The sequence below is a fragment of the Nesoenas mayeri genome (genome assembly GCF_963082525.1).
Source record: "Nesoenas mayeri genome assembly, chromosome: 18".
In the NCBI taxonomy this organism is placed as follows: Eukaryota; Metazoa; Chordata; class Aves; order Columbiformes; family Columbidae; genus Nesoenas; species Nesoenas mayeri.
Genome location: NC_137566.1, coordinates 3,386,202 through 3,398,432, shown reverse-complemented (window position 1 = coordinate 3,398,432; position 12,231 = coordinate 3,386,202).

Sequence of the window (12,231 nt, the reverse complement as noted above, 5' to 3'; positions counted from 1 at the left end):
GAGTATCCGACCCACGTAACCACACCTGGTTGTGAGCCCAGAACCTGCCTTGGTGACAGGAGTGACCCGAGCCCACGCGGTGGGACAGGCAGCGAGGGCTGGGGCTGCTGTGGGACGGGCGGTGTGGGAATCTGGTGCATGACTTTGAATAAACGCCACTGACCTGCCCATGGAGAGTCCCTGTGGGGGACAGAGGCACCGGTGTGTGCAGAATGTGGAGAAATGGGGTCTTGGGGACCTGGAGAAATGGGGACCCTGGAGGAAATGGAAGTAGCCCCGTGTCAGCGGTAGAAATTTGCTTGTTGCTGTAGCAGGATTTATTGCCGCCCGGGTTTGCATAAGTTGCTCTGCAAACACCGTCCCCATGCACTTGGGAAGTGCTGGATTTCTGGGAGAGGAAGGGCTGGGGCGGGAGGTGGGAATGCCGGGTGCCTGTCCCATGTGTTCCCAGGACAGGTCTCACCACGGGCTCTGCAGTGACAGCAAAGCCACAGCTTTGTCCCCTCCGTGCTGCAGGAGCAGAGCTGTGCCAGCTTCTCCAGGACTTCGTGCCATGGTGAAGGCTCTGAGAAACCTGGAGCATTGGGGGGGATGCTGGGTCACTAAGGGGGTTTGTTCTGGGGGCACATTGGTGGGGATGGTCCTGCAGCCCCCCCTCAGCAGCTCCTTTTGCAGGGGGATCAGGGGACCGGGAGCTGCTGAGGTTGTTGTGGGGTCACGGAGCTCACAGCACAAACAGAAGTGGGACAGAAATGTCCTTATTTAGCACAAAATAAGATATCCAAGGCAAAATACAATCAGTCTGCATGGGCTGTGAAGAAATGATTGAGTTGTTGATGCCAATGCCATGAGCTTGGGCAATGAAAATGGGAATTAGTTATTCCTAATTCCTAATTTGAGGTGTGACCTCAAACCGCCCAGTATTGCAGACAGTGGGAGGGATGTTCCCAGGGCAGCAATGCTGAAATCACGGGGGTCACCTGGCTGGGGGTGGCCCTGGGGAGGGACAAGTGGCCTTTTGTGGAGACAAAGCCGTTACCTGTGCCCAAGCCAGTGCTGCCGTGGGGGTGGCCGGTGACATGGGTGGTGACAGCAAAAGCCGCCGCGTGTCTCGGGCCGTTTCGCACAGTGACCAAAGGCGATTTCCCAACGCGGAAACCGGCGCCTTCCAAAACGAGGAGGACGCTGCAGCGGGTCTTATCTCAGCAGATAACAAGGAGTTATCTTGGGGCTAAAAATTAGCGGTTGCTGAGTTGCAAGTAGTCACAACTCCCTGTGTTTGTCATGCGCAAACAGGGTAAAGTCCAGCGGGGCGCGGGTGCTCTCGGTTCGGCCGTGGGATGAAGTTCACCAAGCTGAGGGCAGGCACGAGGCAGAGCGCCCCGGGGAAGGACTGAAACGGGAATGAGCACCAGAAAGTGCTGAAGGCTTTGTTAGGTTCAAAAAAAATGCCATGACCCTGTAGGTGCAAAAGGTTGAAACCAGTGGGAAAAATGTCCTCAGGTCCTGGGTTTAATACCATGATTTCCCTGCACCCTCAGGGATGAGGAGGTTGGGATGAACCAAAAGGTCTTGGAGAGGCTGGTAAATCACTTACCTGGCGCAGGTGATGACCCAGTGTCCCTCAGCTCAGTATTTCATCAGCTCTAACCAAGTATTTCATCAGCACCCTAGCGAAGCAGCCAGAGATGGGTGCTGGGGGCATCTGGGATTTCCAAAACCAAGTGAAGTTCTGAAAATAGCAGCTGCTTGAAAGTACAGTTCAAGTTGCCAAGTGCCTCTTACATAAAGACTAGTTGGGAGAAGCTCACGAGCAGCGTGGGTGTCCCACGCGGGGATCTGTCCCTCGTGCACACGGATGAGTGTCCGGGGAGCTGCGAGGCTGTCCAGCCAGCAGTGCTTGGGTTGCAAGGGGGTCTCATTTTGGAGCTGTCTGGCATCTGGGGGTGTAAAGCCTTTCTCTCATTTCTGCAAAATGAAGTCTGCCTGTTTTACAGGTGTGCGCCCGTCCCCGAGACACTCAGAGATGCGCAGCTTCTCTTGGGCTTTTCCAAGGGAGTATAAACTTACCCAAATAAACATAACTTTCTACTGACCAAATAATTCCTTAGACCCCTGATTAGACAAATATTCCCAGAATAGAAACGAGGCTCCTTTCTAGCCCTAGACTAAACATAGCTCAACAGCGAGATATTAAAACTGCAGACACAAGAATTCCTCTGCCCTGGTGAAACAGCTGACTCGCTGGGCGAGTCCCTTAACCCCGCACAGAGACCTTTGGAGGCTTATCAGGAGCACAGCAAACTGATTTGTGCCCAGGAGCCGACGGGAGACCTGTGCGGGAACACCCGTCTTGGGTTGTCTGCATGGCAGGGGTGGAAATTGGGGTTGGTTTGGGTTTGTTTGGGCACTTTTTGCTCCAGTGGGTCTGATAAGGGCCGGGGGTGCAGAGCTGTATTCGAGGGTTCTTGTCCTTGCAGACAGTGACCCCGGGCTGGGCTCAGAAAAGCCGACGGGGCAGTTAAAGGGGTGATGGGGGTACCGGCTCAGCGCTGCCGGGTGTGGGGAGCAGCGATGCCCTTCGGGTGCATCCTCGAACTGAGGCGGCGAGGACAAGTGTCACCAGCTTCTGTGCCTGGCGTTAGCAATGTCACTTCTCAACAATGCAAGGGAGCAGAGAAGAAGAAAATAGAATGCTTCTGAAGCAAGAATAAAAATAGTCAGCCTCAGACGCTGTCTTTCAAGGAAATAAAATAAGCTGAGCTGGGCTGCTGCCAGGACAGGAAATCCAGCAATGGTGAGAGTCCCCCGAGTGCCACTAACTCATTCGAGAAGCATTGTCATGACCCTCTCGTTGCTCATTTTCTGATTCTTCTCCTCATTAGGTAGTTTTTACTCCGCTCATCCAGCTCACACGTTCCTCGGTGCTGGGGAAGGAAGGTGAATAATGCTGATGCTGGGCCTGGTGTGCGGCGCTGGGAAACACTGAAGAAAAGGACGGGGAACAACCCTTTGTTGCTGAGCAGACCTGCTGGGTCTCACAGGGAGGACAAGCGGGACTTTGTCCCCGTGGTGACCCCCTGCAGCATCCCCCACCCTGCTCTGGTACCACTGGGCTGTGCTGAGCTGGAGGTGATGGGCTGGATCCTCGCCTTGGAAAGATCCAGGAACCCCCCTTCCCTGCCTTCATCCCTTGGCCGAGGGTGAGGAGGAGGGAGGTGGGGGAGAGGGAGGAGAGCCAAGCAGGAGCAGGTGGGAGCCTGGGATGGGGTGTTTGCTTGGGAGCCATTTGCAAGTAATTTCTTGTCCCTTCCTGAACTAATAGGGTAATTATTTCAGGAGGACACACATGTTTCTCATGGAAAGTTCCACCCGGCCCGTGCGTCAGTTCACCGTGTAGCAGCCCTGTTCTCCCTAACGTGATCACAGTGTTTCTAGACAAAGACAAGTGGGTGAAACCTCCTGCCTCTGGGACTGGGGACAGCGGTGACAGGTCACACAGCACCAGACAAACCTCCCGGTCCAGGGCAAATCAACAGCTCAGCAGCAAATGGGCTCATGTGTTGAAAGCTGATCCGCACAGCCGAGCAAACACCGCTCCGCTCTTTGATATAACTCCCGTGCTTGACATTAGGTGTTTGGATGAGTGCATCTGATTTTGTACCCTGTTCCCTCCATCCAGCTCAAGAGATATGGAGAAATTGGAGGGGTCCTGGAGGGGCTACTAAGGTGGTGATGGACCACAGACATGGGACCTATGTGGAGAGATGGAGAGAGATGGGGTCTAACAGCATCCCACAACTTTGGGAAGCACAGCTACAAAGGTGATGGAGCCCAGCTCTTGGTAGCACCAGGTGACAAAATAAGCGGCAAGAGCCACAATGGGTGACAACTTTCAGACCTGAGACAACAGGAAAAATACTTTTGTTGTAAGGCTGGTACAGTAGAAACCCCCAGAGAAGTGGGGTGTCTGTCGTTGGAAGTGGTCGAGACTTGGCCAAAGTCACAGCTGCCCACACCAGGTGCTGGTGATTCCCCTGGTCTGACCTGACCCCTGGGGATGCACCCTTGGCACACCGAGGAGTCTGGCCCTTGTTTTAGTGGTGGACATGAGCAATGCCCTCCAGGACGCAGGCACGGAGCCCACGGGAGATGTGGGACAGAGGTCCAGCAGGCCAAAGTCCTCATGGGAACAGTGGACAAGAGTCCTGTGTTTTTCTATAGGGAAAAAAGTGATGTGTGTTGGCGACAGGCCCATCGTGTTAGTGTTGGAGCTGAGGGAAGAGCTCCTCCCTTTTGCCCTCTGACCAGCTCTGGAACAGTTTGATTCTGGGTAAAAGATGAGAGCTGAGTGCCAAAAATCGGGGTGGGATGGCCTGTGGGATGGTGATGTGGAGCCCAGGGTGACATTCTGCTGCTCCCAGCTGCCCTGTCCCCCGATCGGACAAGCTCATCTCCCTAAATGATGTGACTAGAAGACTTTGATCTCTGGTTTGCTTTTTTTTGGCCCCACAAACATGCCAACCACCCAACGCCCTTTCCCCGATAACTGTGCGGGGATCACGCGTGGGATGGGGATACTGGATGGCTCCTGAAGCTGCTGCCCAGCATATTTCATTTAATTTGCCATGTGAATGCAAATAGTTGACTTGAAGAACTAGATGATCTTTCAGGCAAACAAAGTGTTGCTACAGGTAGGAAGTCTGATAAGTTAATACAGCCAATCTTTCCTTTTCTAAAATAAATGGAGAGGAAGGAAGTCGGATGGAAGTCCCTGCAAACCACGTTTTAACAGAGTGTCAACTTTTATGGCTCAGCCATAAACCAGCAGTTCCTGAAGCACCAGCACAGCGTTAATGAGATGAGAATTCTGCATTACTGCAGCTTCATTACAGCCCAGGAATCGACTCCGGGAATGAGCATAGTGGGTTGTGCTGTGCCCGCGCTTGTTTGCTGCCAGGGAAGCCATTGCCCAGGAGCGTGTCCCACCAGCTGAGGGTCTAGCTGGACCAGCCACAGGATGGACAATGTTCTGGGTCCCTGTGGGTGATTTGGGGATGCACGGCCCTGCAGACCCAGCACAGCGGCTTGGAACGTGGCTGCAGACTGATCTCGCGTGGAACAATCCTCTTTCTCTCCTCTGCAGCAAGAAGCCTGAGCAGCAGGTTTAGGGCCACCACTTGAAGACCCAGAGGGGTCCCAGTTTGGACCTGCCCATCCATCGCTGCAGCTGAAAAGGCTTCAAGGGCACTGGCCCCTCTGTCGAGGAGCGTTTTAGAGGGATGAAGGTTTGCTGGGAAATGTAGTGGCTCCTCATTCAGACACACTCCTGCTGTCCAGAGCATGCAGGTCTCCGTCTGAGCTGGTCCATCAGAGACCTCTGCAATCTGCTGAGAGACACAGACCTCATGAAAGAGTTATTTAGTCACTCCCCTGCAAGGACCTGTGTAAGAAGAGATGACTACAAAGGACAACGAAGAAGGTGGAACAAAGAGGAAGGGAATGGAGCTGGTGAGGGGCTGGAGCACAAGTGTGATGGAGCGGCTGAGGGACCTGGGGGGTTCAGCTGGAGAACAGGAGCTGAGGGGAGACCTTCTGATCTCTGAACTGCCTGAAAGGAGCTTGGAGCCAGGGGGGTCGGGCTCTGCTCCCCAGGAACAAGCGCCAGGAGCAGAGGAAACGGCCTCAAGTTGCGCCAGGGGAGGTTGAGGTTGGATCCGGGGAACAATTTCTTCCCCAAAGGGCTGTGGAGCATTGGAACAGGCTGCCCAGGGCAGTGCTGGAGTCACCAGCCCTGGAGGGCTGGACAGACGGACATGAGGGTCCCAGAACAAGGGTTAGTGCCAGGTTAATGGTTGGACTCAATGATCTTGAGGGGCTCTTCTAACCAAAATGATTCTATGACTCTGTGATTCGATGACTAATGTCTTCATGTACTGCTTGGCCACCACAGAGGACAAGAGCTTTGAGTTCTCCTGGATCTGGAGAGGCAAAGCCCCCATGGAATGGCACATGCCTGAGCCATTTTGGGGGCTTTCAGGGTCTTTCCATGGAGCTGTGGCCCCGTCCCACAGCTCCATGGAAGGTGGGAAGATGCTTTTCTGCTGATGTCACTGGCCACACAGGTTTGTGGAAGTGATCGTGTCAGACACTGTGGGTATTTTCCAGGCTCTAGTTTTCGACACTCAGGGTTGGTCTCTTTTCTGGGTCCATCCTCTCGGTTTGCTCATCTCCACCATTTCTGGGGATGGCTGAAGCTCCTGCTGCTGGGTGAAGACAGGCATGGGAAATGAATCCGCTTTTTCAACCCAAGGGTCCTGTCTCCCCCACCATGCTTTCCTTTCTTGGGTGAGATTTTTGAATCTGTTGTATATGTGTTGCGGTCCTTGGTCTGAAATCCTCTCTGCCCTGTGCTGTGTGTCTCTGGTTGAGGTTCTCTGGATGGGCATCCTCACCCCCAGGCTCAGCCTGGGCTCCTCTCCACCGCTCGTCTTGGTTGTTGCTCCTCATCCCGTCTCTGCAGGGTCTTCACCCCCTTCTCCATATCTGCCCATACGTGGGCTCCAAACCTCCAACCCGCCTGTGATAAAGGGAAGAGCTGGTGAATCCAGGGGAGACGTGGGGGCTTCTCACTTTTGTGATGCTGCAAGACCCTCCCAACGTGGCTCTGCATCTGGCCGCCACATCTGGGCAGGCTGGGGATGCTGCTGGGCCTGAGCCACCAGCTTTGTGCCTGCACAGGTTTGTCTTTAGTGCATCATGGCCAAATTTCAGGTGGGGCTCAACAAAAACAACAAGTGCCTGGGTCCTGGTCTGGGACCAACCTCCACCCCCAGCACTGCCCCACACGGCCCGAGTTCAGAGTCCTCTGCTGCCAGGCTTCCTGTTTGCTCTGCTCCAAGACCATCCTCCTCCTGTCCCCACCTTTCCATGGCTGCGCGGAGTCATTAATAAACGTCAGACTCCTGCAGCGCCAGGAGAGAGTGCTGGAAACCCCCGGGTTTGCCCAGAGCCCTCCCGGCTGCCCCGCTGGCTCCTGCCGCGCTGCGCTCCGTTATTTCCAGCTGTGGCTTTTGGAAACCTTCGGTGCTTTTGCCACTTTTAGCTCTGGCAGCCCAGTAACTGCTCCTGGCAGAGCCGCTGCTCCTCATTTTTATGGAAAAACCTTAAAACGCTCCAGAGTGTCAGAGGAATGGTCAGCTAAGGAAAAACAAAAAGCCTGAAAAACAAACCCCAGGTTTTTTCCAATCAAGCTACAGCGTTATTTTTTTGTTTTTAAAAAAAGCCATAGCTGTTTTTTTCCTGGAGCAGACTGGCCCCTGCAAATGCACTCCTTATTGTGCTGAGCTCCTAAAAGAACTGCAGTTGTTAACGGAAATAAAGCCCTGGGAGAACCACTCGTTCCCATCTCACCAGCCAGCCTGGGTGATGTGCTGCAGACCCCTGTGCGGGGTTATGAATCCGTGGGACTCGGTGGCAGCATCCCTGTGTGAGCGGCACACCGCGCTGTTCATCCCCAGAGACGGGTGTAGACAGACACGGCAAGCACTGGCCAGATGGGTTTGTTGGTGTGTCCCAGCAGCATTTAACCTCTTCATCTGCAGGAGGTGAGAGTGCCCCAGCCTTGGCCAGGGTGTTACATAGCCCGGGGGCTGCCCTTGGGTGTGGGGTATTTCCCGGGCTCCAACCCGTCCTACCACATGCAGCACAGGGACATACAGCCCTTGGCTGAGCCAGTGGTGCCCCGACTAATTTGTTTGGACATGGGAGCGCAGAAGATCTGCGTGTTCCAGGTCAGGCAAACAAACAGTCACAGCACTATTCATCTGTTTGAAATCTTGCAAATAGTTGTTTGATCAACTTTCACGAAATATCTCTTAAGTTGGTGCTGTTTCCCTAAAGGGATGAGCTGCAAGGCTGGGGGCTGGGAGGGGGCAGAGCCACGGCTGGTGGGTCTGGAGGTCTGGTCTGCAGTGGGGTACCGGGATTTGGGATGAGCTATCTCCCAGAGAGGAGGGCAGAGGAGAGGGAGGGTTGTCCCACTGATGGATGGTGACTCCTGCCTTGCACAGACCCTCCTGAGAAATGCCCTTTTCACAGTGGCACAGCTCTGCCGTCCTGCCGTCTGTTTTCTGGAGATGTGGAGATGTGCCCTGCTGCTCCATCCTGGCACTGCCCCGAGCACTGGTCACTGCGTGGATCCTCCACGAAGGGCTGGGGGAGCCCTGCCTGCAGCTGCCTGTGCCATTTTGGGGGCTTTCAGGGTCTTTCCATGGAGCTGTGGCCCCGTCCCACAGCGGCACTGAGTGTGTTTGGGCTCTGCTGTCACCTCAGCTCCTGACCGGTCCATGTGGGACCCCCAAGCCCCAGGCAGGGGATGGCTCAGACCTGACCCTCTGCCGCGGGGATGGCCCTGCTGCCTGCTCTCGCACAGGCACGCTGACGGGGTGCTATTTAAGACTATTTTTCCAATAAACTACAGAAATCCTCCAAAAGTGCAGAGTCAAGACCAGCCTCTGCTGAACTCCCTGGGGAGGGAGGGCCATGGGAGCTGTGGTTGCCTGTGGCAGGGTGAGCTCTGCCAGGGCGTTTGCGACCAGAGCAGCCGCTATCAGAGCGCTGAGATGGGGCTGCTCCCACCACCGCTGCCTCCTGCTTCCATGGCCCGATCAGTGCTCGAGCTTCATCCAATCTCAGCTCATCCCATCCTCTGTCTCATAGCCTCCCTTCCCCGTGAGATGGGAGGGCAGCTTGGCATGGTGCTAGCTTTGGGGGTAGCGTGGTCCATGGGTGGAGGGGCTGGGAACAAGCATTGTCCCTACTCAGCCTTCAGAAAACAGAGTGCAGCTCCCCAGAGCATCAAATTGCTGAGTTTTCTGCAGGGGCTGGTTTAATTTTGAGGGTTTATGGGTCACCTTTCCACCACTTCCTGCTAACCCAGGTGACTGGGGACCGGGCAGGAGCCGACATTCCTGCTCCAAATGCTGGGGGAACTCACAGAAGTGCTGGGAGGTGGTGTGGAGAGAGGTGGCTTTGCCCCAGGCTGACCTAGGTACACGTGGTTGTGATGCATTGTCATGGAGAATTCTGCCTCCCAGGTGAGGTGAAAGCCAAGGACAGTCTTGCCTCCAGGCTGTGGCATGTGCCACCATCCTGTGCCATGGGCACCAGCAAGGTCTTCACACCTTGCCCTGGAGCGGTGGGGCTGGCTCTTTCCTGGTGAACTGGCGTGATGAGTTTGGAAGTTCTGGAGTCTGTGTCACTCAAACCCAGAGGTCTCATCACAGCCAGGGCTGAAGCCTTGAGCATATGTCCACCAGGAGAAGGTTTTGTGCAGGCCACCCATGTCTCTTCTTGTCCTTCAGCCAAAGTCTTTGGAGAACAAGGTGGTTGGCCAAGGGCTGGAGCTGCTCCTGGGGCACATGTGGCCAAGGGCTGTGGACCTGTAGGAGCAGCTTCTGGTGAGTTCACTTCTCTGACAGTTGTATTTCTCAATGCAAGAGGTAGAAAGAACAGCTGTGCAGAGAGTGGGGAGGCTGTTTTCAGCACAGCTGCCTGTCTTCTGAGGATGGGCCCAGGGGAGAGACCCGGGTGGCTCTGTTACCCATGAAAACCCAGACGGAGCAAGGACATGGCTCCTCTACCCTTCCATTCATGCCCTGACCCTTCTGAAGCAGCCATGGTCTTCCTGGCAGCAGTTTCAGGTTTGGGGCTGGATTCAGTCCATTGCAGCACATTTCTTAGAGATCACCGCAGCTTCTGGTTTAGTCGTTTCCCTGCTGTGTCGCTCCTGCCTCCTGGCTCATCTCCTGCTGCCGGGGCTGTGTTCACCTCACACACTCTCATTTCTGCAGCCCGGGATCGCTTCTGCTCCTGCAACGGCCACACCGTGGGCTGGTGTGGGGGTGGGGAAGATAACGACGTGGCTTTGGCTGGGAGTGCGCAAAGGCGAAGGGCTGAATGCGCCGGGTCGCCTCCCGCGCCCCTGTCCCCAGGTGACGAGGCTCCTCCTGGACATGACGGAAGGTGACGCCACTCTGAATGCCCAAACCCTCGCCATCCTTTGCCCGTGCCCCCGGGGCGGCTGGCCTGCAGCAGGATTCCTCCAGAGGTAGAAAAAAGCATGAGTCAATATTGGCTTGAGGTGTAGCTGCTGTCACCCAGGGCTGGGCAGGGAAGGGAGTGGCAGTCCTGTCACATCCTATGTGGTGACACCGTGGCATGAGTCACACATGGCATGGCATGCCCAGGTTCACAGGAATTCAGTGATTCAGCTCCATGAGCTTCTATTGCACTGTCTCCTGCCACATGGCCCAGTGCTGGGACAGGACATGGAGGTGTCCCTTGATCTGCAGAAGACCTTTAGTGAACCCACAGGCAGACCAGCATGGTGGTGGTGGCAGGATGGAGGTCAAAGACTTGCACCAGCCTCACAGCAGGAATGCTGATTACTCCCAGAGAACCCCATTGGAGGTGATCTCCGGACCACCCTTGAGTGGAAAGCACCTGTTGGGTGCTGTTTCTCCTTAAAATGATGGGTGGTAAAGTGAGGCGATGCAGCAGCTGCCTGGCAGCAGGGTAGTGTAGAGGCCAAGGACAGGGATCAGACCCATGAGGACCCAGTGTCCTGGTGGGTCCATCCTGAGTGGGGGCTTGCCAGCATCTCCTTCTGTGGCATGGCTGAGGGGAGCCTCTTTTGATCGGCATGTGGAGGCACTTGGTGGGGTTTGGAAGATCAGGTCCTTGACTGACTGAGGAGGCTTTGTGGACCATGCACAGAGCAGCACCTTGGCTGGTGAGATGGAAGAAAAGGGGATGAGGTTTTCAGCTGGATGTTGCACCAGCAGGAGCCTGAGTGAGCCTCAAGTTGCAGCAGGGAGAGGAGAGTTGTGGTCCCTGCTGCAGGGACTTCCAGCGCTGTGTGTGCAGCTGACAGCGTGCTGGCCCAGCTCTGCGTGGGGCTGCTCTGCGTGTCCTTCTTGTGGTTCTGTGCCCCAGGAGGAGCAGCTGAAAGCGACCACTCCAAACATGAGTGACTCTTGGCCATTTGATGCAGCACTGTGGGCAGGAGACAGCGCTATGTTGTACAAATGTCCCCATGTTGGACCTGCACCCCATAGAGGTAACAAGTCTGAGAAATGCAGCTGCTGCTGGGGTCCACGTGTGGTGTAACCCCAGAAGACCCTTCCCAAGCAGCAGGATGTGGCAGTGGTGTCAGCTGTGCTGGAGTGCAGACATGGATCTGAGGTAATTCTGACTGACATACCTTAGCTTGAGTGAGACCTGAGCACATCTCTGGTGACAACGTTCTCCTACCACCATCCATCCTTCCATCTGCTTTCTCCTCCACCTTCAACTTGCTGCTGGGGATGCTGGTGCCTCTGTCCTCTCTAATCCCTCTCCTGCAGCCCATGGGCTTCTTGTGCTGCGGCTGTTCCTGCAGCCTGCTCTCCTGCTGCTTTGTTTCTCAGCTTTTTCTGGAAATGTGAACCAGGCTGGTGGCTTCTGGGGGTTTCTGCAGAGAGTAGACTTCATCACATCATTTTCTCATATTCTGCTGATGGCAAGTCTCAAACTTTTGGAGGTGAGGTTTGTGTTTGAGTGTTACCAAAGCAACCCCTGGCAGGCTGAGGAGCACTGCTCGTCTGCGGCTACATCTGTCCAACATCTGTTTCCAGGCGGGCTGTACCTGCAGGTTTGATTTCTGCCAGAGCACAGGGCTCTGCTCTGCAGGTCCCTTCTTCAGAGGGGAGGTACCTGCATGGGAAGCCAACAAACAGCCTTTGCAACTGATTCCCTGTTGCCTTAAGGATTGGACCAGATTCTGGAAAGTGAATTTACAGAAAAAGGCTGAACTCAACATAACAAACCTGGGTACAGGCGAAGGGAATGGGACCATGCTGGTCCGCATGGCTGGGTGCAAACACTGCCCACAGCAGAGCTGCTGTGCCCAGAAATTGCATGCAATCAACTCGGAGACTTGTACCAGGCATCTGGGTTTCCATGTCGATCCTTTGCTGGGACCCCAGAGCTCCCTTTGCAGCACTTTCCAAAAGAAATAGCCTCGAGCTTTGCAGCTATGCTCCAACTAGGCACAAAATTAAAGTCATGCTTGGGCGAGAGGCCAGCACAAGGCTCCAGAGCATCCTCTGATGTTAACCCAGCGCATGCAGGGGAGATGACTGGAAAGAGCCCTGGGAGTTCGGGTCTGTTTGTGGCTGGGACCTTGTG